This window comes from Uloborus diversus, chromosome 9 (genome assembly GCF_026930045.1).
Source record: "Uloborus diversus isolate 005 chromosome 9, Udiv.v.3.1, whole genome shotgun sequence".
Classification (NCBI taxonomy): Eukaryota; Metazoa; Arthropoda; class Arachnida; order Araneae; family Uloboridae; genus Uloborus; species Uloborus diversus.
The window spans coordinates 139,259,235-139,285,421 of record NC_072739.1 but is presented as its reverse complement, the minus strand read 5'-3'; the positions used below and the strand labels follow the sequence as shown (position 1 = coordinate 139,285,421).

Below are 26,187 nucleotides of genomic sequence, written 5' to 3'. Positions count from 1 at the left end.
AACCAATGTAATGTGTTATTTTTATCCCGGTTTTTGGAATATCCCGCTTATTAGAATATTTTTTCGTGGCAAAAACAGTATTTCTTAAAGTCTCTCATATTTTCTTACAGTGCACACCATCCGATGTGAGAGAGTATTAGGCAGGGGTGCACGTGGACTCAAGTAAAATTTTCTGAAGGCAGTGTGAAATTTTCTGAAACTATGAGGAAGCTCGGCCCTTCTCCCTCCCCAGTAAAAACTCTTCAAATTATGCATACAAAAATCATTTAAATCATAGATAAAAATTATTTTTCAAGTTTTTTTTTTAATTTTTTAAAATAATTTTTCCGTTTTAGAATGTGTTGTCAACCAAAAAATGTCGGAAATTTCTGAAATTTCGGATCACAAACACCCCTGGTATTAGGGTTCACACATACAGTGGTGTTGCTAATTGTCATAGACTTGGTAATAGAGGCTAGAGACTGAATAGCTAACTTTCTTTTCTAGTCTATCTCTGAATGTTTTGTTTTCAATCTTTTTTGAAGCTAGTAGTCTAACTTCAAGTGCTTTATCACAGTTCACGCAAATTGCAGAAAACCGGTTCTCGTTCCCAGTATTTCTACATTTCTAACTCCATGTGGTGCCTCTTAGTTTCTTTTAGACTAGAATACGATTGTACAATATTACTTTTTAATAAAATTGTTTAGTTATTTCTGTTTACGGAGGAGTTAGAATTGCATTTTCCAAAAATTCTTTAAAATGCGAAAATTTTTTACTTTTACACCCGCCGTAACTCTGGAATCGTTCACTCGACAAAATAATGCTTAGAACCATTTTGTTCGTAATTTAGTGTAGATTATTTTGTACATTACACTTTTCGCGCTAAACGCCATAGTTTTTTAAATATTTCCAAAAAAACTGGTAAAAACTACTAATTTAACAACTTCTTCCCCCTCCCCCCGAAACCCGACGTTGAAAACGGTGTAACTTTTTACCAAACAATATGGGGACAGTATACAACAATTTGGAGTGTACGGGAAACTTTTACTTTGGATGTTGGGGTTCATGTCTAATTGCACTGTACTATTTAACGGCTTATAGCATTTTTCCTTTGGAGATAGAAACTTAGTTTTTTGACCAAAGGTCGAGTTAGATCTGGAGTAAAAATAGCCGCTCTTTTCAGTGGTGTCAAAAAGAAAACTGTGGGACAATTCTTTCACTTTTTACTGATAGATTTAGTGAAGAAAGTAGTGCCTAAATTTTAGCTAAGCCTAAAAAAGTTCGAGCTAAAAACGCAAAAAACTCCCGCGATATTTAAGCTAGAGCATTGAAACAATTTGCGTTAAACACGGAAAATTCTCCCCTTTTCAACGATGTGTAATATTAATATGTGCAAGTAATTTTTCACCTCTTTAATAGGCAATAATAGGCAATTTACGCGAAATTTGAGCTTAAAAAATTAATTACAAAAAAACTAATTCGAGTTTAAAAAAAAAAAAAACCCAGGTGCACATCCAGGGGCTCGAAGTAATTTTGTACAAAATTTCAAGGCTATAGGTGCTATGGGGTCTTCTGGACGCATGTTCGCCACAGACTTCCTTCCAGAACTTCGTTGAAACCCTACTTTTATCTATACTAATATTATAAAGAGAGAGGGCGGATTTTTGTGTGTTTAGGGTCTGGTGGGGTAAAGTGGTCATAAAATCGTAGGTTTTCAACTTTGGTGGATAATAAATACAACAAATAATTTAAACACCTCAACTTTTTTTGTTGTTATTTTACATTGCATTATTAAAGAACACAGTACACTGAAGTTTAGAAAAAAAAATATTGATTTAGTTTGTTTTATAACACTTTCTTTTCCCTTTGTATTTATGACCACTTTACCCCATGGGATGGGGGAAAGTGGTCATAGCATGGGGTAAAGTGGTCATAGTTAAAAATAAATGCAAAACCGTATTAAATAACCCTAATATTTGTATATTTCAGTTATTTTTATGGTTATAAGTATATGCACTAATATATACGTGTATTCACGAGTATATACGTGTCGTGTAAACATGAGTAATCACGTTCATATATGAGTAGATACCGTGCAGACCTGAGTTTATATGTGTATTGTAGACGTATATACGCATATATGTACAAGTGTACATGTGGGTATATACATAACTGTACATAAATGTATTTACGGGTATACACGAGTTAATTCGTGGATTCATCCAGTGCGTGTTTGCACGTGTCTACTCACGTATATACACGTATATATGGAAGCACGAGTATATACGTATGTATACGTGTAAACACAATTATATACCTGAAAAAACGTATATACGTACATTTATGTGTCCGTACATACTCGTCAACCAGTACATATATGTATTCACGAGTATATACGCTTACATACATGTATGCCTACAGAGTGAATCCAAGCTCTTGAGCAAAAATCTAAGGGGTGTGAGAAGTGAGGATAAAAAGCAAAGAATAATAAGGAGTTTATGGTCGTTGACGCGCTACATGCACACAAAGCCAGAAACTGATGGATGCAAAACAGGTCACAAATTTTTTACACAAAGATGATTTTACTCAAAATTTAGTTTTTAAGAATATTTAGAGCACTTTTCAAAAGTTACGGCCCGTAGTGGTTCTAATACACGCATCGCAACAAAGGCGCAGCGATGGATGAAAGTTTTTAAAAAGTCTCGTTATTAAAACAGAGAGTGCTTTGTGATTGCGACGCATGCATTACAGCTGCAGGCCGCAAATTTCTTCAATCGCTTTAAAGCCTTCTTGCAGCCTAAAATGTTGTGCAAAATTGTCTTAGTGTAACAAATTTGTGACCTGTTTTGCATCCATCAGTCTTTGGCTTTGCGTGCATGTAGCGAGTCAGCATTGTGTTTGTGACCATATGTGCCTTGGGATTCTTGCTTCTTATCCTCCCCTCTAACACCTGGTAAAATTTTTCCCAAGAGTTTAAACTAACCCTGTATACTTGTATGTCATATGCTTGTATGTAAGTATCTACTCGAGTACGTACGTGTATATACGTGTCTACCTGAGTATATAAGTGTTCGTATACATACGAGTAAAAGCAAGTATATACTTGCATAGTCGTCTGCATAGATAAAAAATACCCATATCGCAGATACCCATATACGTATTTATTGGTGCATTTATGTGAATACGTTTGTATACGTGCCTACACGAGTATATGCGTATGCATACGTATATACTCGTATATTTAACCCCATTTACGGTAAAAACAATACATATTAAGTGAAATTAATATTTAATTCATATCTGCCTTATACATAACTCTTAAGTGACATTAGAAGAACAATATTCGTTAAGCCTAATATTATGACCACTTTACCCCATCTTACTGAAATTGTTCTAAAAAATGATCTAAAATATATTCAGCTAACTGCTAATGAGTAAGCGATCTTAAGACATGTAGGAAGCTTCCTGTGCCGTCAATCTGTTCATAATTCTAACAGACAAAATTTCCCAAAGAAGTTAAAAGAGGTGTTTAGATTTTTAAAATTTTCATATTTACACAAAATATTTTGTTTACCAAATAAAATTTTGCCAGGTTTGGAAATTTTGTATTAAAAATGTAGTTTCTAACTCCCCGAATCTAAAATAAAATTTTCACATTCATTCGAACATTTATTTCCAAGCTATAGTCATTTATTTGATGTATGACCACTTTACCCCATTGACCACTTTCCCCCACCAGACCCTATATGTTCGAGGTAATCTCCGGAACCACTGCACCTATTTGAAACATTCTTTCGCTACATGAAAGGTGCTTTCTTACTGAGCAACGTAGGCTATAATTCGAAAAAATCCGATAAATAGTTCTTTTTTTATTCCAATTTAGGCCCAAATTTCAGGTAAGTTGCCTATTATTGGCTATTAAAGGGGTGAAAAATTACTTTAACATATTAATATTGTGTATCGTTGAAAAGAGTAGAATTTTCCGCGTTCTGAACAATTTGTTTCAATGCTCAAACTTAATTACGGTGGGAGTAATTTGCATTTTTAGCTCGAACTTTTTTAGGTTTAGCTGTAATTTAGGCACTACTTTCTTCATTAAATCTATGAATAAAAAGTGAAGGAATTGTCCCACAGTTTTCTTTTGGACACCATTGGAAAAAGCGACATTTTTTACTCCAGATCTCTCTCGATCTTTGATCGAAAAAATTAGCTTTTAACTTTAAAAGAAAAAAACTTACAAGCGTTTTTAAATCAATTTCGAAATATGTCATTTTGATTCAAGTTGTCAACTATTCTATTTTCGCGTTTTCTCGGTTACGCTTTTTGAATCCATTGTTTATTTCCTTATTTGGCATTTAATTTCTCAAACTTATTTTATTTCATGTTTCCATGGTTACGCTTTTAAAAGCCATCTTTCGCATTTTAATTTCTTAAAAGTATTTTAATATCTGTCGTCATTGTTTGGAAGGGTAATTTTGCATGGTGTTTTTTTTTTCTTTTATTTAAGCTTGATTGTTGAATATATGTCACTTAACACATTATTCTAAAGGTAGACCAGGCAAAGCCGGGCAACGCAGCTCTTAATATATAAAGATTTGAAAGTTACTGTTAATGCGATTTTATACCTTTTTGTTTGTTTGGCGAAATATTTATTATTGCCGAAGAAAAAACATCCGCTTCACTCGCAAAAGAGCTGGGTTCCGGTAGCATCAAGGTAGACCAGGCAAAGCCGGGCAACGCAGCTCTTAATATATAAAGATTTGAAAGTTACTGTTAATGCGATTTTATACCTTTTTGTTTGTTTGGCGAAATATTTATTATTGCCGAAGAAAAAACATCCGCTTCACTCGCAAAAGAGCTGGGTTCCGGTAGCATCAAGGTAGACCAGGCAAAGCCGGGCAACGCAGCTCTTAATATATAAAGATTTGAAAGTTACTGTTAATGCGATTTTATACCTTTTTGTTTGTTTGGCGAAATATTTATTATTGCCGAAGAAAAAACATCCGCTTCACTCGCAAAAGAGCTGGGTTCCGGTAGCATGGTCGCTTGACGTCTTAGGCGCTGAACAGTACAGCCTATTATTATTGTTTTAAGGGAACCGTTAATGTAAATCATTGTTTTGGCGATTTGTTTTAAAAGAAAAGAAACTTTTGATTTCTTTTCATCCGAGTGAAATGTACGACATTTTCTTTCTTTTTTTTTTCTGACGACGATTTTTGAATGTTCCACGGGATTTTTTTTTTTTTTTTGTTAGACGGATCGATTATGATAGCGCAGTTGCTGGGCAAGTTTTGAGATAAACAATAGAGTTGCGGAATCATTTTTACATATGAAAGATATTATTATTATTTTTTTTGTTTTTGTTTATTCGGCGAAATAATTTAAATTGAAACTATAAAACCGCTTCACTCGCTAAATAGAGTTTTAAAGCAAATGTAATTCTAATTTAATCATTTGACGAAAAGTTTTAAATTCCAAAGAAACTTAAATAGTTTTTTTTTTTTTTTAAAGGTTGTGTACGCATTTTATACAAAGAAAAATGACTATTTCACATTAGAGGGGAAGGGAGCGTCAATTCTTTTTATTCAACGGACTTCTATTAAATTTTTAGCAAGGGCATCGCTGTGCGGGTACTGCTAGTTTACTATAAAGAGATAATTATGCTTATAATCTAGTTTACAGCGGTGCATTTATTGTTGCTCATTATCACAGAAATAACTGCGTGTAAAATAAAATTGTTTGTGCAATTATTTTTGCATTTGAGTATTAAAATAATAATCGGGTGTTTCCCTAGTTTCCCCGACACGAAGTTTTGTCTCCCCTTGTTTTTCAGTTTTAGTCAAACCTTTTCATGTATTAAAGGGGGGGGGGGATTTGAAATGTCGGCAAAACTGGGGATATATCAATAATCGTGCATAAATTTCAGTTTATTACTATGCAGTTAGCGTTGTAGCTGATTATCACAACGGTAATTATGAGCAACGTGTCGTTATTTACTGCACAACTTTTGTTGTAATCGGTTATTACAACAGTAATTGTGCGTGTGCTCTAGTTAATTACGCAACGAAGATATTTTTCTTGCATGCAGAATATTTATGCTTTAAAACTTACGATAACAGATTGTTGATAAAGTTTTTAGAGATATTTCGGTAAGTGAAACTATGGCGTGGTTGATAAGAAAGCGAAGTTCTGGAGGAAAAACAAATCTTGCAATAAATATTATTTTCTACTATTTCCGTATGTAAAAATAGTGTTTACTTTTATTTTCGCCTTTTCTTTCCTTTTTTTCTGCCAATTTCCACTGGACTGCAAAGTCTTTGCATTTGTTAGTTGTTTTCATATACTTTTGTAACATAATTTAACTTTAAAAGTTTGGATACGATGATTATGAATAATTCTTCTTTAAATGACACTTGTTAAGAATTTCTTGTACCGAATATATTTAAATTGTTTCATTGAGAAAATGTTCTCATTTTAATTTTGTCTGCTTCAAAATAAACACTTTATTTATTTTTTTATTTTATTATTACTAGTTCGTGAACAGTATCATTTATTTAATGACACAATTCCTCACTACAGATAATATTGCTTTTTTTATGATCTTCTTATATCTTACCATAACTTTCAAAAACAAAAAAAAAAAAAAAAAGATATATTAGTGTTCTTTTTGTGTGATATATAGTGTGGGTAAAGATCAGTAAAGATAGATTGTAATTTACGTAAAACTATAAATTTCAAAACACTGATTAATCAGCTGCAGATCATAGAAATTTGAGGAATAGAAAGAAAAAAAGTTTCAAAGAAAAAAAATCAATGTTTCAGAACCGGTCTGTTATCCTCGACTATAGAAAGTTTAAGTGGTACGAAACAAATTCTTTTTTTTTCCGGCGGTTTTCCAAGTGACAGACGCGTGTTGTAAAAACCTGTATTGTGTATTTATTAACGGAGAAAATAGAGTTAATTTTTGCGCTGATGTACACTTAGTTCTTTGTGCTGACACTTATGTTGCAAGGGTAATGAATTACTAGTTTAAAACAATTATACTATGTGGTAAATTATTTTTTCTAAAAATTAGTATATGTAAACTAGAGAACTTTAAGTCGTTTTTTTTTTAATGAACAAAATTGAATGTTCATGATTTTCTTTCAACTGTTGTATAGGGCGCTGATGATTATATCATATTAAGCAAAATACTACTATGTTCCTTGAATGTAAGGCATAAGTATATCTAACAGAAATTGCTTATATTTGAAGCTGTTTTCACCGTTCTTTAGTTAAAGTGATAGCGTTTTTTGGTCCAAGTTGATACATCGAACATAGGTCAAATTAATATCGTGTACTAAATAACTCATAAGTTTTTAAGTGTTTTTACTCCCTTTTAGAAAAAAGGAAGTATTGTATTCGCGGAAAAAGTTTCACTCAAAAATCGACCTTAATTTCCATTTTGCTCAATCCCGAATGAATGTTAAGTTTTTTTTTTTCGATTTGAACACACGTGGAAAAGTGCCTAAGAACGTATAGACACACGAAACATCCATTTTGACAATTCCCAAGTTAGTTACAACGAGTTTTCTCGTGACGTCTGTATGTACGCATGTATGTATGTGCGTATGTGCGGATGTGCGGATATGCGTATGTGCGGATATGCGTATGTGCGGATGTGCAGATGTGCGTATGTATGTCGCATAACTCAAGAACGGTATGTCCTAGAAAGTTGAAATTTGGTACGTAGACTCCTAGTGGGGCTAGTTGTGCACCTCCGCTTTTGGTTGCATTCGGGTGTTTCTAAGGGGGTCTTTTGCCTATTTTTGGGGGAAAATCATTGTTAATTTCGACGTAAACTCAAGTGGTGTTACAATTTGACGGACACTTGGCGATATATCGCCAGTCCTTTGGTCGCCAAGTTTTGTCACCAACTTGGCGACAAATTTGGCAATTTTTTTAAAAATCCGGTTTCAATTTGGCCACTGTTGGTGATATTTAGAAAGTAAACTATTGAATCACATTAAAATTGCCAATAATGGGAAAATGACATTAAATTGGAGTAAAAGAAGCCATGTGAGGCACACATTAGCCCGTTTTTTTTTTTTTCAGAAATGCGTAGAAATGACTGAAAACTCAAAGGGAGAAAACTTCTCATGAAATATTTGAAAGAGCGTATTTCGGAGAAAATAGCCATATTAATAATTGGAGTAACGGTAAATCAGATTTACTTTTATCATCTTACTCAGAACAAAACGTCAATGATTTTGTGATTGTCTTCTCTAAAACCAGTTCTTAAAAACTCCATTTCGTTGCTTATAATTCCCCTATTTTGTAAAAATCCAGTTACTCATGATTTTAAAAGTACGATAATGAAATAAAATATTAAAACAAATGTATAGTCACAAAATAAATTACAATAGACCGTCAAAAATCTGACCGTCGAAAATCCGAACATCAAAAATTCGAATGCCAATAATCTAAAACTTATAATCCGAACGTCATAAATGTGAATGCCAACAATTTGAAACTTCAAAAATCTGGAAGTCAAAATTTGAAGCGTCGAAACTTTGAAACATCAAAAATCCAAACGTTAACAAACTGAAGTGTCAAAAATCCGAATGTCAACAATCCGAAACATCAAAAATCCAAACGCACTCCCATGAAGTTTTTATAAATTTTCTTCAGGTAAACGATGAAAGTTCATTTCTGTTAACTGTTGTTGAAAAATATAATTACATAATGTACCGTTATGTAATGTATAATATTTTATGTACATACAACGCTTTCTTTGCATGGAAGTTCAGCTGCTTTACTTTTCAACTGCATGTGAATTTTTACATATTAGACTGGATACAAGCTATTTACGTGTTAAAATGAGCTCTTAAGACTATAGAGCTCCTTTATTAGAAACTAGTGCAACCCGCACGGCTTTGCCCGTAGTAGAAAAAATCAAAAGGTCATTTGGTCCGCCTGTATATTTACAAATAATGGGTGATGAATTTCTCGCCAATTTTCTATGTTAATTTTCTCGCCCATGTTATGGGAATTTGCTCGTCTACGTTATGACAATTCACTCGTCCATGTTATGATAATTTCCTTGTCCGTGCTATGATAATTTGCTCTATAAAAAGTTCTTAAAATTGGAATAGAAAAGAACAAAATTGAACTTTCGAAAAATCGCTTTGAGGTGCTCACCCCTAGGCTACGAACTAACTTTGTGCCAGATTTCATGAAAACCGGCCGAAAAGTCTAGGCGCTATGTGCGTAACAGACATCCAGAGACCCAGGAGGTTCAGACATACAGACCTTAAGCTTAATTATTAGTAAAGATTAAGCCCTTTGTACATACATATTGCATAATCACTTTATTTGCTTAAATTGCATACTATTTTCATAAAAGATTTTTTTCCGAAGGAATTTTCGAAAATCCGAATAATTTGAAAATAATAATTGGTCCCAATTAGCTCAGCTCGAATTTTTGAAGTTCTACTGTAGGGATGAATTGATCGTGTTGTCGATAAGAAAAAAAATCGCTCACTGCACTTTCTCCGTAAGAAAATATCTCTCTGTAGAACTCATTTTCTGATATTCAGCAGAGTACGGCGGAAAAGTCGATCTTCAGGCTCATAGCTGTTCTTAGCGTAACATGGAAAATCTTATCGGCTTTCAAGACTTTTCATTTGTTCATGCTCTCACTGAAGATACACAATGCATTTGTATTTTGAGATTCAATGTCATTGTAATGTAAAGTATTTTCCCGCCTTATTTATGAACAAGCCCGCCTGAACAAGAAGGAAGGCTCGCCGATATATATATATATATATATATATATATATATATATATATATATATATATATATATATATATATATATATATATATATATATATATATATATATATATATATATATATATATAATTATTAAATCTTGAAATAAAATATTCTACATTTAGACAGCACAAATGCAGCTATAGTATTAAATGTATATTACTTATATTATTTAAAGTCTCACTCGTTGGTAGCACAATTGCAAGTGTACTAAACAACAGCAAAAAGCTCAAAAGGATATTAACAATGTAAATTGAAAACCATGTAAATATGAAAAGTTAAACAATATGAACAACAGGATGGGAGTAACTGCTACGTTATCAAAGAGCTGGAGCAGTTGGCATATTATACTAATTTGCAGGTTTCTATAGAGGTCGGTAACGCACAAGTCAGCGAGTATTTGCATTTTTATCTAATTAGCAGAAATTTACTTGCTTATTTCAACGGCGTGATAGACTAAGTATTGGTTGACATTAAACGAGTATTATAAAAAGTGACAAGTTCTTCGAAAATGCTGACATGTGCTATCCAACCCCCCAGCTCTGACCTGCAAAAAAAAAAAAAAGAGAAAACAGAAAATTTTCCCATTCTGTTAGAAGAACAAAAAAAAAAAAAAAAAAGCCAAGATATCGGTCATCCAGTTACACGAAGTCCAATTAAATGCCGGTTCTAACATTTAACCGAAGGCTGTGCATTCAAGTAAACGTCTCCTTTGCAGAAGGTTTTGAGCGTTTCTCATCAATCAAGCCATTCATTGGACCTGTTGCCATTCGCAGTTATTTGGGCGGAGACTATAATTGTCGATGTTTTATAAAAGATTTCTTGAATAAATTAAAAACTATTACAATTTTTATCCTGCCAATTTTACCTTATTTTACCTTCTTTTATTTTCATTTATTCAAGAAATCTTCATTTATTCAAGAAAAATTGCGAATACAAATGTAAAGTTCCGCTCCCCCGTAGAAAAAAGGAATTTACCCCAAATACGCAACGCGATTTATATAAAACTAGTGGCACCGCACGGCTTCGCCCGTAATAGAAAAATTAAAGGTCTTTTGGTTTGCCAGTATATTTACAAATAATGTATGGTGAATTTTCTCGCCAATTGGCTTGTACCGACGTTACAGTTCCACATTATGATAATTTCGTATCTCGCCAATTGGCTTGTGCCCATGTTACGGTTCCACGTTATGATAATTTCGTAATTTATGATAGTTTTTTTCTTAAAATTGGAATAAAAAAAGAACCACATCGAATTTTCGAAAAATCGCTTCGAGGTGCACACCCCCATACTACAAACTAACTTTGTGCCAAATTTCATGAAAATCGGCCGAATGGTCTAGGCGCTATGCACGTCACAGACATCCAGACATAGAGACTTTCAGCTTTATTATTAGTATAAAGATAAAGAAGATTACCATCAAAATTTTTTGTTTAATTGTGCTCTGTGAAAACCCAGGATGCCATGAAGATTCCTCAAGAGTTCCACGAAACTTGCATATTTTCCTTTAATGAATTTCAAGTTAGTCACTTAAAAATCTATAAAAACTCTTTTTTTAAATTGAAAAAAAAATAAAAGAAGGTAAAGATAAATAGATAAAACAATGAGTAAATATTTACAATGAAATACTTACTAGCAACGAAAAATAATTCTAACGCTAATTTGGTTCAGAAAAGGTAAACTAATCTCAAGGCTTAATTTAAGCGATGTAGACTACGCTCAGGCTCGCGCCAAGCCTGATCGACGCCGTCGTGCAAATGTCTTTTGAGCGTCTTTATGCAGTTGCGTCCGGCAAAAATATAGTTAACACCCGGAAACATGTTTTTTAGACAAATATGAAGTGGGGGGGGGAGAAGTTTGGCATTTAATTTATTAAAAAAAAGAAAAAACATTGTGTAAAAATGTGTTTTAAATTTTGGATTACAATGTATGTTTTTACTTCATATCTCGAAGTTAGTTCGAATTCAAGTAGCTCCTCTGATATGCTAATGTGTTTTGGTTAAAGAAAACATTTTAAATGTTAAAGTTAGCGCCGCTCTAAATATCTCTCTAATTTCTAATTGATGAATAATTAAACACTTTTATGCCTGTTAAAACATGACAACAGGGTACTACTCATTATATTTTTAAATTCATGTATAGAGGGTTAAATTCTGAAACTGAAATTCTTTCCGGTAAAACCAATATTTCTAAAATACGGAATCATTAAGAAGGCATTAAATATGATAAATAAAACAAATTTATTTTCCATAGCTCTTTCAATGCGCAAATAATTAAAGAAAAAAGAGTGGGGGGATCTAGTAATTACGGTCAACTCGCTACTTTTTGGAACTAAAAAGTTAACCAAAATTGATGTCTACAATATATGAATAGAACGCACAAATAAATATATGCGAATGGGCTTACAGTATTTTTCCATGTATGATAACATTGTTCGAATTATCATGAACAATAGTTTGAAATTAAAAAAGGACATACGTATTTCATAAATTACAATACAACATAACCTCAAAAACCAAAATGATGAATGAATTTCTTGCTCCTCATATGCTCACTCAGATTTGTGTACTATAGACATACCGAAATAGCATTCACGGCTCCACATTAGGAAGAAAACTGCTAATGTATACAATAATTTGCATCATGTGTTTTCACTGTAAAAGATTGCGCTTTTGAATAGCATATTTAGACACAAAAAGGCATTAATTTTTCCTTTCGGATAGGCAGCGAGCGGATTGCTTGTTTTAATGAGCTGTGTAATTTCACCGCCACAATAGGGAAGTTTTCGATTTTTCAATTTTATTTTTATATGATAGAGTAACATGTATGAACATTATAGATGAAAAAAATTTTGCGATACGATAAGTAGCTTTTTTAAAATTAATTTTTAAAGTTCAAGCGCTTGTGACGTCAAATGGCATAGGAAGTGACGTCATGCGCTTTCCGATAGGGGAGAAGCCGAAGGTCACGCATTCGACTTCGAAGACGAAACGTAAAAGGCTTATCTCCTCGCATTTAACTCCTCGCGTTTCTGGAACATTAAACCTCTCATCCTCTCGGAAATATTCGAATATCATTATTGATGTTACTTGAGGAAGATTATTTAGATTGTGCTTTAACGAATCCGGCCTCCATATTGTGTTCAAAAGGATTATTGAATTTCTAAAAAATATAAATATCAGCGCGCTCAAAATGTCCGTAGCGAAAACAAGGGATCTTCGGCGGAAGGCTGCCCATTCGCGCCCTGTGACGTAGGCTCGTGACGTTTCAGATGAGCGCACTTTTGCGAGTGGATTTTTAAAAATTCATTAAAATCAACCACGGTGTTTTAAAATTCCGCGATGGTGAATTTTTTAGTTTTGAGGGTCAATTAACAATATCCAATAGCCAAAATATGAACATTTAACAGGTTGCAACTTCCCTATTTGATATAATCAGGGCCTGGTAAACGCACGGTCCGGCAGGTCCATGAACCTGAGCACCACAATTTTAGGGATACCAAAAATAGGGTAAATTTCTTCCTTCTTTTTTTGGAAGCTTCCACTCGAAAAGTGTGAAGATTTTTTTGTAAGAGGGGCTTCGTTTTGCCAGGGTCTGGGCATCACTTTGGCTTGATCAGGCTTTGGATTTAATGAAAAAATTCATTTATATTTTTTTTGGTAAGAGAGATTCTCCCCATTTTTGGAGCATTTTTGATTCGTAGAGCTCGGTGCCTTTTTGACTCTGGCGCCGTCGTGCACCGCACGACCTCGCACATAGGGACGGCGCGGCCCTGACTACTATACATTGAGTTTTATAGGACCAGGACGGATTTTAAACACTTTTTTTCTCACGGGTTCAAGTAGCCCACTTTACGGTATTACAGAACAGAAGGAATTCTTCTAAACCGCAAAGAAACAAATTTATCTCAAAAAAAAACCAGGAAAAAAAAAGCGGACAAAACTAAGGTTCTGGGTATTTGCTTTAATTTTTGGTTTATTTCTGATAGAATGCTTTAACCATTAAGTTTTAACATTAGTTTTAAACATTAGTTGAATCTTTCAGTGCGACAATGGGACAGTTTCCCTATTTGACGGTTTTCTTGTTGATCCAAAGGTCAGTAGACTTTTTAAAGCCTTATATAATTATTGAATTATTTACAATAAAAAGATTTGCTTCACAGCAAAGCTTAGACACAAGGGGGAATTTTGTTTCACATGAAATTTTTTTATTTTATGTTAGTTACATTTTTGACCAAAAGGTTGCGCTAGAGTGGAATTATTGGAATTCAGTAAAACTTTATAAAATAAGAACCCGCGAGCGCCAGAACTATGTCATAGTATAAAGGCTCAAAATTTTTCTGCGTAATCAAATCATTGCAGGTAAAAAAGGTTCGCTATTCTTTAAGCTGAGTCGCGCAGGCTTTGGCAGTGAACATGTAGCAAAGTGCGTCAAAAACTAAACATAATTGAGTATTTCATGTCAAGTGACCTTGTCGTCTCCACCCGACCATCTCCGATTTGAGCGAAATGTTATAGACTCAGACCTGCCTTTGAAACTAACCAAAACAAAATTTCAGCTACCAAGACCCAAGTCCTGAGAGTCTAGGCTTAATAAAAAAAAAAAGGGGACTCCAAAATGGCTGATCCCCCCATTGAAGGTCATTTTGGAACTTCCTTTTGTTTTTCTTTCTGAGGTCATGATCGTCATGATTTGTGTTTTGGAAGCTAAAAATTTACATAGGTTAATTTCCAAGGCATGTCAGCACCTCTATAAAACGTCCTCTAAATCGGAGGTGGTTGGATTCCATATGACATGGAATGAATCTATGGTGTTTAGCTTTTATTTTGGATCTTAATACCATGACGAAGGTCTGGCCCTCATGAGCCTTTGCACTATTGTTAAGCTGGACCAATATGAGATCCGGGTTCTCCGAATTTTTGACAGTACGGATTAAACAACAGAATCTACAAACTGAGACTAAACACATAAAATACAGTACTGGTAAAAAAAAATTGCATCACCCTCGCATTTTCACAACAATGGGATTATGTGAGAAGTTTTGGTCGATCGATTAACGACGAATGTATGCGACATTCTGCAAAACTTATGAAATAAACATTTAACAGCAGGAATCCGATAATTGTTTACGTATATCGGGGTTGTTTCCGGGCCAAGGCAAACTGCTGACCCCTGCACATTTTTCCATTTCTGAACCTGCGTGTGAGTTTAGAGAAAAAAAAATTACTTAACCCTGTGTCAATTTAACTCTAATGGCAGGATAAAGGTTTTTAAATTATTATTTACCTGTTTTGCCCTATGGTACGGAGCAGAATCATCATTGGAAAATGAAGTCTAGAACTGAAGTAAAGTGATCCCGGATAGTGGAAGCAATTTCTCCTCCAAAATGCTAATATGAGCGTTTACTGCTCCTTGCACAAAGTGAATCACACTAACTCCTTGATCAGAAATATACCCCCAAATCATCTGGAATACGGGATGCTTGATTGTGTGTTGAATGCAGTCGGGATGATATTCCTCTCTTTTGCGGCGCGGGGTGATGCAATTTTTTTTACCACCATTGTACTGTAGACGGTAAAAACGTTATTTTGGATTCAAGATAATAGAATATAATACTCCATAACAGTAAAAATACGCTATTACGCTATCTCTTTTTTTGTTTTTACTGAAGTATGTACATGAGGGGGGGGGGGGTCGAAAACGTCGAAATTCAGCAAAGCACTTAGCCTCAGTGAGGAAAATTTGTGACTCCCTCACACTAATTACTATGCTAAATTTCGTGGCTCTGAGTTGATATCTACTGCTCTGGCAAAAGACTTGAATTATTGAGATAAAAGAAAAATAAAATAGCAAAAAAATTCATCTGAATACAAAACTTGCAGATAACTAATTTCCATCATTTTAGAATGATAAGAAATAAAAATACCGAAAAGGTACACGCAGTAAATTTTATCTTTATGACAATTATGCCGGAGCAAATTGGCAAACTAACCATATATTTGTCACCGAATCCTAATAATCAATTCTTATTACCTAATCCAGAAAACCACCAATCATAATATGACGGATGTGAATTTTTTCTCCATTTCCATTTTATTCCTTTTACAGAAATAGGAAGCTCAACGAGTAGCAATTCGTGAGTGTGAAAAACATAATTTGAATTCAAGGCGTCAGAACTCAACTCAATGACAGGGACTGCATGCTGGAAGGTTTTTTTTCTATTATTTTTTTTTTCTCTTGTTTTATGATTCAGCTAGTTATTACTGAAAGAACTTTTATGGCTGCATTAGCGATCAGCGTTCAAAATATTTCCGTAAGAATATTCCCCTCAGAAGGAGAATATTCTGAGAATATGCCCCTGAAAATATTTCCAAATTTATGGAGATTATTATCGTTATTATAATTTTCAAAAAGAAAAAAAAAACATACTTTCTTTTCTTTCTTTTTTTTGCAACATCCTCATAAATATAATAGCCAATGATCGAGATACCCGCGAGTTTCAAAAATAAAACTCAACAAAACAACAGAAATAAAATTTTAGTGTACAGTGATCCCTTAACTATACCAGTTTTCTATGTCATATACTGTATATATATAATAGATAAATTCCTTGTAGTTGAAGGCTTAGATAACGGTAAAGTTTTGTTATTTCCAAGAATCCGCCTTGCTGAATTGAATGTAATTGTAAAATGGTTAAATGAAATATTACCTCAAAATAATAAAGTGCCTCAATTTAGACCGATTGGAAATCTCCAACATCAACTTCAGTGTTAGTATAAATTAGGATAGGAACAAACACAATATTTTTATGTGTTCGGTCCCTTCTTCTGTGGTTCTTTTATTGCGCATTTTCCTCTACTTTTCGTCATCGAAGCGAATAGATATACTATGTGGGCCGCATGCTCCAAACCTCTGCCCTATATCAACCCATATGCTTCAAGGCTTAGGAAAAATGCGAAAAAAAGTGCTCGTGATTGAACACTTAAGCGCGCTTCCATCTTCAAAAATTCATAACATCGTTGAGTTGTGAAGGATTTCGAGATACAGAATTATTTTTTTAGAATGGGGTGGTTTCCTTCAGTCAAAAGTACTACTTTTAGTCATTGAAATGGATAGAATGAGCAAAAAAAAAAAAAAAAATACATGGACCCAGAAAATACTTTCATTTTCCCAACAGTTTTTTTTTTAAATTATTTTTTAAAATGTTCGATTTTTCAAACAAGGCGTGGTCTTTATGACGTCGCAAATGATGCATTTTGGCGCATCTTTCTACCACGGTTCCACGTTATGATAATGAAGCAGCGAATTAAAATTGCGCTCTACGCTTGCTATCAACCATATCGTTGCCAATAGACGTGAGTAAAGATGCGAATTAAATATTTCGTTCTGTGAATGGCAACATTGAATGGCATTTCATCATTTGTGATGTCACACGACAGAAGTGTAAACAATGAAAGCGCAGAGATTTAAGTAGTTTTTTTTTAATATTAAACTTAAATAAATTATTTAAAAAATGGTCAGATCCTATGTTTTTAAGCATGCTCTTTCAGAAAAAATTACTTTTAAAATTTTGGAAACGACCCCATTGGGTGAACATTTATTGCTAATGTAGTTTCAAGATGTTCAATGTGACTATCCCTCCTAAGTTCAATGGTGCAAATCCCCCCCCCCCAAAAAAAAAATCGGAACCCTCTTTCCCTTTTTCATTTTTTAGCTATATTTTTATTTTTTATTTAAAAAATTTATAAAATAAATAATTTAAATAAAAAATAAATGAATAAATAAAGTTAAATAAATAAAAAAAGAAAAAATTTAAATCCCCCCAAAAATTTTGATGTTTAAATTGTTTATCTTGTTTGGCGCGAAGCTTTTCAAAGTGAAGTAGTTGCTTGGTGAGCAAAAAGCTTCCCGCTAAACAAGATAAACAATTTAAAAGATCTATCCATATTTCTGAGGAGTTGAAGGTGGGAGGAGGTTCTAATGGAAGTAGCTATGATGAAAGAGGAGAAGAGGGAGGATGATAGTTTGGCAGATACTTGGCGGGCAAACTAGATATCATAACTTTTTAAGGCTGAGGGTTTTTGGGCTTATGATGCAGGTTTTCTTTTTTGTGTGGAAAAGTTAAAGGTTTTCTTGGCGGGGAAATTTTTACAACAGGGTTGTTTTTAATGAGATAAGAATCTACACGATAAATGCGAAATTTTAGACAGTCCTTGGTGATATTAGAGGTAGGAAAGGTTCGGGGACCTTCGGAATTAACTCAACTTCCTAAAAATTGAATTTTAGACGATGTGAAGTATGTGGCAGGGCTGTTTTTCGAGAGTTTGGGCAATGGCGCATTCCTAGATGCTTCTTGAAAGTTCTTACGTAATTCTAGACCATCTTTGATGGTGATAGGAGAAGACGTGGGGTTCGGAGACTTTTTCAAAGTCAAAGTTTCAAAATTGAGCTTCTAGGCTAGGTTTGATAGTGTAAGTTGAAGGGATAGAGTTCGGGCCCTTCCCTCCATCCTCTTTTTTTGGCAATGTTTCTATCTCTTTTATTTGATTAAATTATTAATAAAAATGCTCTGAGAAACTCACCATCTGTTTTTCTTTTCCAAAAATATTTGACTGCTTTGGTTTTTCCATAATGAAAATGTCAATTTCCAGCCTGATATATTTTATTTGTTTGAAATACAAGCGTTTGCGTTTGCGGCTCCTGTCAAAAAATCTTTCAAGATTTAGCACTGAAATGGTTCCTTTCAGCAATACCTTTTCACTTTTTTTTGTTTTAAATGTTATATCTCCGAAATATCGCTGTAAAATTCTTGTTTAATTTCGCTTTTTATATTTAAAGATTAGAACTACTTGTGTGACTAATCTCGCATACTCAGTTTCAACTTTTTCTCTGTTTAAAACGTATATTGGCGGCACATATATTTTTCTCCACTTAACTGCAATTTCCACAATATTTGTATAAAAAAAAAAAAAAAGAGGAGAAACGAAAAAAAAAAAAAAAAAATAGCAATGTAATTTTGTCAGCGACCCTTATGAAGTTATGTTTATTCACCAATTCATTTTTTATTTGACTGAAGTATGGTTAAAAAAATGTTCGAAACATTCGTTTCAGAGGCCCTTAGTTAGGTAAATCATAATGCAAAACCTTGGATGTTCCTAAATAACATTCAAAAACTGCAGTTGTTTTCAAAATTTCACAGAAAAAAACCTTTTTTAACACTTTTGTTCTATATGTTCACATATTATTTCTATTCGAAGGTTTCCTTTCTGTTTTTTTCTTCTTTAATTTTAATCACGAAATTGGAGGCCCGATTTCTGAAAAACGGGGGAGTTGGGACAACAACACCTTATTTGGCACACACAAAAGTCCTGGTGCCCCTCCCCCACAAAATGCTTAGTCACGCTATGCCTCTGGCTTCGGGAGAAGAGGAAAAATATGTTCCCGCTATTTTTTTTTTAATGAAAAGTAATGCTTTGTTTTAAAAATCCATTAAAAACATGTCACTAAAAGGATTTTCCATCGCTAGCCATTTTATTTTCACATCTTTCTGTCAGCATTTAAATCCCTGGTCGGAAAAACGACGCGTCTTTTGAGGCTATCAAGAGTCAACCCAATTTTCGGCATCTTCATAGGAATGGAAGTTCTGCTCAGCCAAGCCATATGTCATCAGCCGGAACAATTGGTGGTCAGAAGGGGAAATGTCCGGTGAAAACAGCGGCTGGGGTAGAACTTTCCTCATAACTACCTAGCATGGGTGACACAAGGGGCGATAATTTGTGGCGTCACCCCCCCCCCCCCCTTTGCTCAACCAACGCAAAGTTTAAAATGTTTTATGAAAACTTGAAATTCATACAATTTTCAGAAAGAACTACATTTGGGTACGAAATTTTAAGTGCGTCAGTGCAGAAAAAGACAAATAAAAACGATAAACGCATTTTATGGTTTCAGTTTTTTAGTTTCAGAGGAAAGGAAGTTACTACTAGATCTAAGTTTTGACAATTTAATACTAATCCTGAGTATAATATTCACTCCATGATGGGGTAGGGGGGTTCCAGGGATACCCCGCCTCCTTCAAATTTTCAAATTTGTACTCTTGAAAATGCATTTTAACTTTATATTTTTCAAAAACTCGTAATTCCACTTTGGATGTCACCCCCAGACGGGCGGATCGCCCCCGCTCCTGTACACACACACATATTATATATATATATATATATATATATATATATATATATATATATATATATATATACTAGCAGTACCCGCACAGCGATGCCCGTGCTAAAAACTTAATGGAAGTCCGTTGAATAAAAAAAATCTGACGCCCCCTTCCCTTCTGATGTGAAATGATCGTTTTTCTTTGTATAAAATGCGTACACACATTTTCAAAAAAAAAAAAAAAACTATTTAAGTTTCTTTGGAATTTAAAACTTTTCGTCAAATCATTAAATTAGATTTACAGTTGCTTTAAGACTCTATTTAGCGAGTGAAGCGGTTTTTGCTGCAATTTAAAATATTTCGCCAAATAAACAAAAAAAGACATCAAATAATATCTTTCAAATGTAAAAGTAATTCCGCAGCTCTATTGTTTATCGCCAAACATGCCCAGCAACCACGCTATCATAATCCATCCGTCTATAAAAAAAAAAAAAAAAAAAAAAATCCCGTGGAATATTCAAAAGTCATCGGGGGAAAAAAAAAGACATAATCCTGTAGAACAGCGGTTCCCAACCTTTTTAGTTGTGCGGCCCACCAATTTCGTAGAAAACACCATTGAGGCCCACTAAGTACTATATATTATTTGCGCAACCATAATTTACCTTCTGAGGGGGGGGGGAGCATCTGCTCATAACTGTTCTGAAGTGTAAATAATATACCGTATTAGGATTAAAAGTGAGTTAAAAAGAAGGAGTTCTGAAGAGTCCTTTTCCCCTAATGTTGCACCACTGATGTAAATATACTGTAAAGAACAATTTTTCAAAATATTTTTTAAGAAAGAAAATAACTTTTTAACATTCACTTAGTTGGCATGGCTGTAAGAAAACTCGAAAACAAGTCATCTAAGTTAAAGCTCCATCGAAGACGCTGCTTTTTCTCCACCAGAGAGTTGATATCTGGTTTAAACATGGATAATTTTAGTCTCAAATAATTCGTAACATTCAATGCATTTCTATATGATTTTTTTTTTAAACTGCAATCAAAAGTCGCAATCAAATAGGTATGTTGTCGAAAAGCCCCTCAAGTGTCTCAATACACTGGTTAGTCATGCCATAGTTCAACAAAGGAAGAGCATTTCTAACTTGAAGTTTGAAGCTAATACTAGTTTCTTTGGGCAATTTTCTTTGAAGGAGTTTCTGATTCATTAGATTTCATCTCCTATTGTTGGGGAAAGTTCCTAAGAAATATGAAAAATCTTAATCTTCAAGTTCCTTATTGGCTATTAGTTATTGGCTTTTGAGTGACGATACATTTAGAAAGTGAAATTTTCGCAAAGGATGGAAATTGAGACCCCAAGATTTATTTTGGTTCTGATTCTCGACCAGCGTCCACGGCCCAGTCACACGCTGTTCGCGGCCCACTTGTGGGCCGCGGCCCATTGGTTGGGAACCGCTGCTGTAGAACATTCAAAAATCGTCGTCGGAAAAAAAGAAGAAAATGTCGTACATTTCACTCGGATAAAAACAAATCAAAATCTTCTTTTCTTTCAAAACAAATTTCCAAAACAATGAATTACAATAACGGTTGCCTTAAAACAATAATCCTAGACTGAACTGCTCAGCGCCTAACGTGCCTTAAGAGATACGTTGCCCGGCTTTGCCCGGTCTACCTTGAGAACAAAAATTGTGTCAAGTGACATATATTCAACAATTAATTAAAAGAATAACTTAATAACTTAAAGAATAACTTAAATAAAAGAAAAAAAACAACATGCAAAATTACCCTTCCAAACAATGACGACAGATATTAAAATATTTTTAAGAAATTAAAATGCGAAAGATGGATTTTAAAAGCGTAACCATGAAAACATGAAATAAGTTTAAGAACTGAAAATGAGAAAGATGGAAATAATCAATGGATTCAAAAAGCGTAACCATGGAAACGCGAAAATAAAATGGTTGAAAACCTGAATCAAAAAATGTGTTTCGAAATTGATTTAAAAATGCTTGTAACTTTTTTTCCTTTGAAGATAGAAGCTAATTTTTTGACCGAAGGTCGAGAGAGACCTGGAGTAAAAAATCTCGCTTTTTTTCAATGGTGTCAAAAAGAAAACTGTGGGACAATTCATTCACTTTTTATTGATAGATTTAATGAAGAAAGAAGTGCCTAAATTTCAGCTAAGCCTAAAAAAGTTCGAGCTAAAAACGCAAATTACTCCCGTCGGTACGAAGTTAGAGCATCGAAACAAACTCCTTAGAACGCGGAAAATTCTACCCTTTTCAACGATATAAAATATTAATATGTGCAAGTAATTTTTCACCCCTTTAATAGCCAATATTAGGCAATTTACGTGAAATTGGGCCTAAATTTGAATAAAAAAAGAACTATTTATCTGATTTTTTTCGAATTATAGCCTATGTTACTCAGTAAGAAAGCACCTTTCATATAGTGGAAGAATTTTTCAAATAGGTGCAGTGGTTCCGGAGATTACCTCGAACATATAAACACACAAAAATCCGCCCTCTCTCTTTATAATATTAGTAAAGATATATCAAATACGTAAATAGTGTGTGTGCGTATGCATGAATGTATGTGCACCTCTTCCTTCAAACAAAATTGAAACGACAGACCCAGACAATCATTAGGACATCTAATTCAGAGGTTCTATGTCATTTGTCAGCTACGCGACCACAGACAGCCACACAGCACCGGCGGTATTGTGTGTGCTCTGATCGTCTGCCGCGCAACATGGCAAAGGCGCCGATCGATGAAACGTCTTTTTAGAACGGATTCCGGAAACGTCGCCCCGCCGTCCCCCGCCCTTCCTTGGGTATGGAATGATACTCGTCGCAGGGCAGAACGGACAGAATCTTTTCAAATCTCATTGATTCACTCGTTGGTCGCTGTGGCAGACCTTGCGAGAAACTTTCCCTGACGGGAGGGTCGTATGGAGTATGGGAGGAAGACCCTCTCTAAAACTCAGTAATTTTCATTTTTTGACCATAGAAAGGATAAAGACAGTCATATCTGCTTCTGAAATTCAACTAAAAATGTTTTAAAGCAAGGCTACTGCTGATGGAACATTCCAAGGGAAACGAACATTTTGTCCTGCCCTCATATATTCAGGCCCGACGAGAGGCCATATCAGCCTAGTCGGAAACTAGGGGCCTGAGCCTTGGAGGGGCCCGGTGACACTGACGCAAAAAAAAAGAAAGAGAAACATCGGAAAGAAAGAAAAAAGAACGAAAAAAGAAAGAAAAATAAATAAAAAAAAATTAATTTGAATTTTGTCATCTTGAATTCAAATTATGTTTTTCTCAATCACGAGTGTGTGTTTGCATGTGTATGTGGGGGGGGGGGGGTATGTGTATGTGTGTAGGCATGTGTGCAGTCATGAGTGTGTGGGTAGTTGTGTGTATGAGTGTTTGTGTGCGTGGGGGCGGGGTATGTGTATGTGTGTGTGTGTACGCATATGTGTTTGTGTCTGTGTGCAGGCATGAATGTGTGGGCAGTTGTGTGTATTTGTGTGTATGTGTAGGTGTCTGTATGCATGCGTGTGTGTATGTGTTTGTGTATGTGTGTGTATGTGTTTGTGTATGCGTGTGTTGGTGCGTGTATGTATGCGCGTGTGTGTAGGATATGGACGCAACCTGGAGACGGTTTTCGCAAGAGGAGCAGCGTCGTGAGGCCAGCCGACGCGACGGGTGGTGCTGGCAGAGGGTGGCGCCGCGCCGGTGCGAAAAATGATAGCACGCCAAAAACAGTCAAATGAAAGCAATAAGCAATCGTGATTGCTCAAAAAGAGAAAAGAAAGAAAGAGTGGGGGGAGGACGTAATAAGAGAAAACGTAAAGATTAAGCAAAATTTACTCTTTAGGTATTTTCTGTTGTGGCACTTAAAACAGAGTTAATTGTTTCCTAGTAAGCAGTTTTGATTTTTTTTTCTCTCTCCCCCCTTTTTTTCCTTCTTTTTTCCCTTTTCTGTTGTTCTTTCCCCTTTTTTCCTTCTTTTCCCCCCTTTTTTTTTTCTTCTTTTTTCTTTTTTTGGAAGGCGGTAGGGGCCCGCCTTGGCTCTCTGCAGCCCTGCATATATTTGGTTGAAAAGTTAAAAGGGTAATAAACATTTTTTTTTTTTTTGTTACTGAAGAAATCACATTTTATGCGGGGTTTCTTACGCAAAATATTCAGTTCTTTTACACCTTTAAAAATTATTCATGAATTACTATATAAACTAACACGTGAAAGACAAAATGGCAGCTTTTTCAAGCTTTTGCCCTGAGGAGGATTTAAAGACTGGTGTAGGGAGAGTTTTTTTCGTATGTAATGGAAGGGGGGGGGGATCATGTAGAAATTTTTGCGAAATGTAAGCCCCATTTTTCACTTTTGCATGTGTTCATACATATAATTTTGCTACCTCATGTGGGAGGAAGTGTTATGACCCTCTTATCCTCCCCCCCCCCCCCCGTCTGCGTCACTGTTTGGTGATAAACACTTTTGATGCATCGGGGTGTTTCAAAAATCTCTCGACATTTTCCTGACCCATTTCCTAACGAAAAAGCTTTTCGTAATTTTTTTTTTTTTTTTTTTTGATGTGAATTTAAAAAAGCATTCTAATCAGGGGTGTCCATTCTCCAAAGACGATAGCGTATCCTCTCAAAACCTACGGAGCCCACCCCCTCCAAAAAAAGGCTTATGCGCTATGAATCCCCCCCCCCCTCGTACACACCTGTTAAAATGGGATCCCTCTGTAGGCTTCGATGGCGCGAAAGGACATCTGAAAATCCATGTTTCGTTATTAGTGCTGCGGCACCAATTACACTAGCATGCAATAAAATATTTGCCTCTGAAATTTGAATGTTTTGGTGGTATATTTTTAGCATACTGAAAAACTGAAATCAGATTTAGAGCCAGAAAGTCCCTAAGTGGAAGCCATTGGAAAGGTGCAGGTGACTTTCGAAGACGGTTTTTCAATAAATTTCTTGAGCTTCATTTCGACTTTTTTTTGGCGAAAAACTAGACTCTTGTACTTCAATAGGCTCCTTACTCTCCCGATATGCTTCCTTGCGATTTCTGGCTGTCGAACTCATGAGGCGATTGAAAGGTTAGCGCGGCTTCAGTCTATTTGTCATTTTGTCTTGACCCATCAATTTCTAATTATAGATGACCAGTGGTACCCGTACGGCTTTGCCCGTAATAGAAAATTAAAAGGTCTTTTGGTTCGCCTGTATATTTACAAATAATGTATGGTGAATTTTCTCGCCATTTGGTTTGTGCCTATGTCACGGTTCCACGTTATGATAATTTCGAAATTTACTCGTCTATCTTATGATAATTTTGTTCTCAAAATTAGAACAGACAAAGAACCACATGAATTTTCGAAAAATCGCTTCGAGGTGCACACCCCCATGCTACAAACTAACTTTGTGCCAAATTTTATGAAAATCGGCCGAACGGTCTAGGCGCTATGCGCGTCACAGAGATCCTGACAGAGAGAGATCCGGACAGAGAGGCTTTCAGTTTTATTACTAGTAAAGATTAAAAATGAAAAATTAAAATGAAAAAGGGAAAAAAATTGAAAAAGCAGTCTATCAAGGTTGATTCCATAATTGTAGTCAAGTTTTCTGGAAATTATGAAGAAATGATTTTGAAGAAATGATTATTTCTACAAAATCATTTGGGAATTCATTGCGCTTATATTTCTTCCATTCGTTGTGTCCTTATTTGTACCTCCTATTTTCCAGTGGAAATAATTTTACATGAAAATATCAAGAAGCTTTTTAATCATACATACACTGGTGTGCAAAAATTAAGGACGAGACGGTTTTTTCAATATAACTTTTTACAAAAGCTTTGCAAATCAACACATTTAATACCGTAAGATCCCTAATACGTAAGAACATGTGTAATGTAAGCAACACTTACTAAAAGAGAAATCAGAGGGATAAAAAGAAGCTTTATTGAAAAAGTAGCATGGATCACAATGCGACGGAAGGCCGAAACATCTCTGTGATGGGTGTCCAGCAAGAAACATCCGATCTTTAGTAGGGGATATGATCTCCCCCGACTGCTAGGCAGGTTTCACAGCGTCTGCCCATGCTGAGAATGAGGGTGTCAATGAGTTGTTGAGGCATTGCTGCCCAGCGCCAATCGAAGCTCCCGAATCGTTACTGGTGGTAAGGTACGAGCTGCCAAACGTCTGCCTAGAAAATCCCATAACATACTCGATGGGATTGAG

At 34.9% G+C, this 26,187-nt stretch overlaps 1 protein-coding gene across 1 annotated transcript in view; it reads left to right on the top strand.

The window, feature by feature from the left end:
- The window catches only part of LOC129229895 (guanine nucleotide-binding protein G(o) subunit alpha), a 118,534-nt gene that overhangs the window by 7,721 nt on the left and 84,626 nt on the right, over window positions 1-26,187 (top strand). The window lies entirely within an intron of this gene.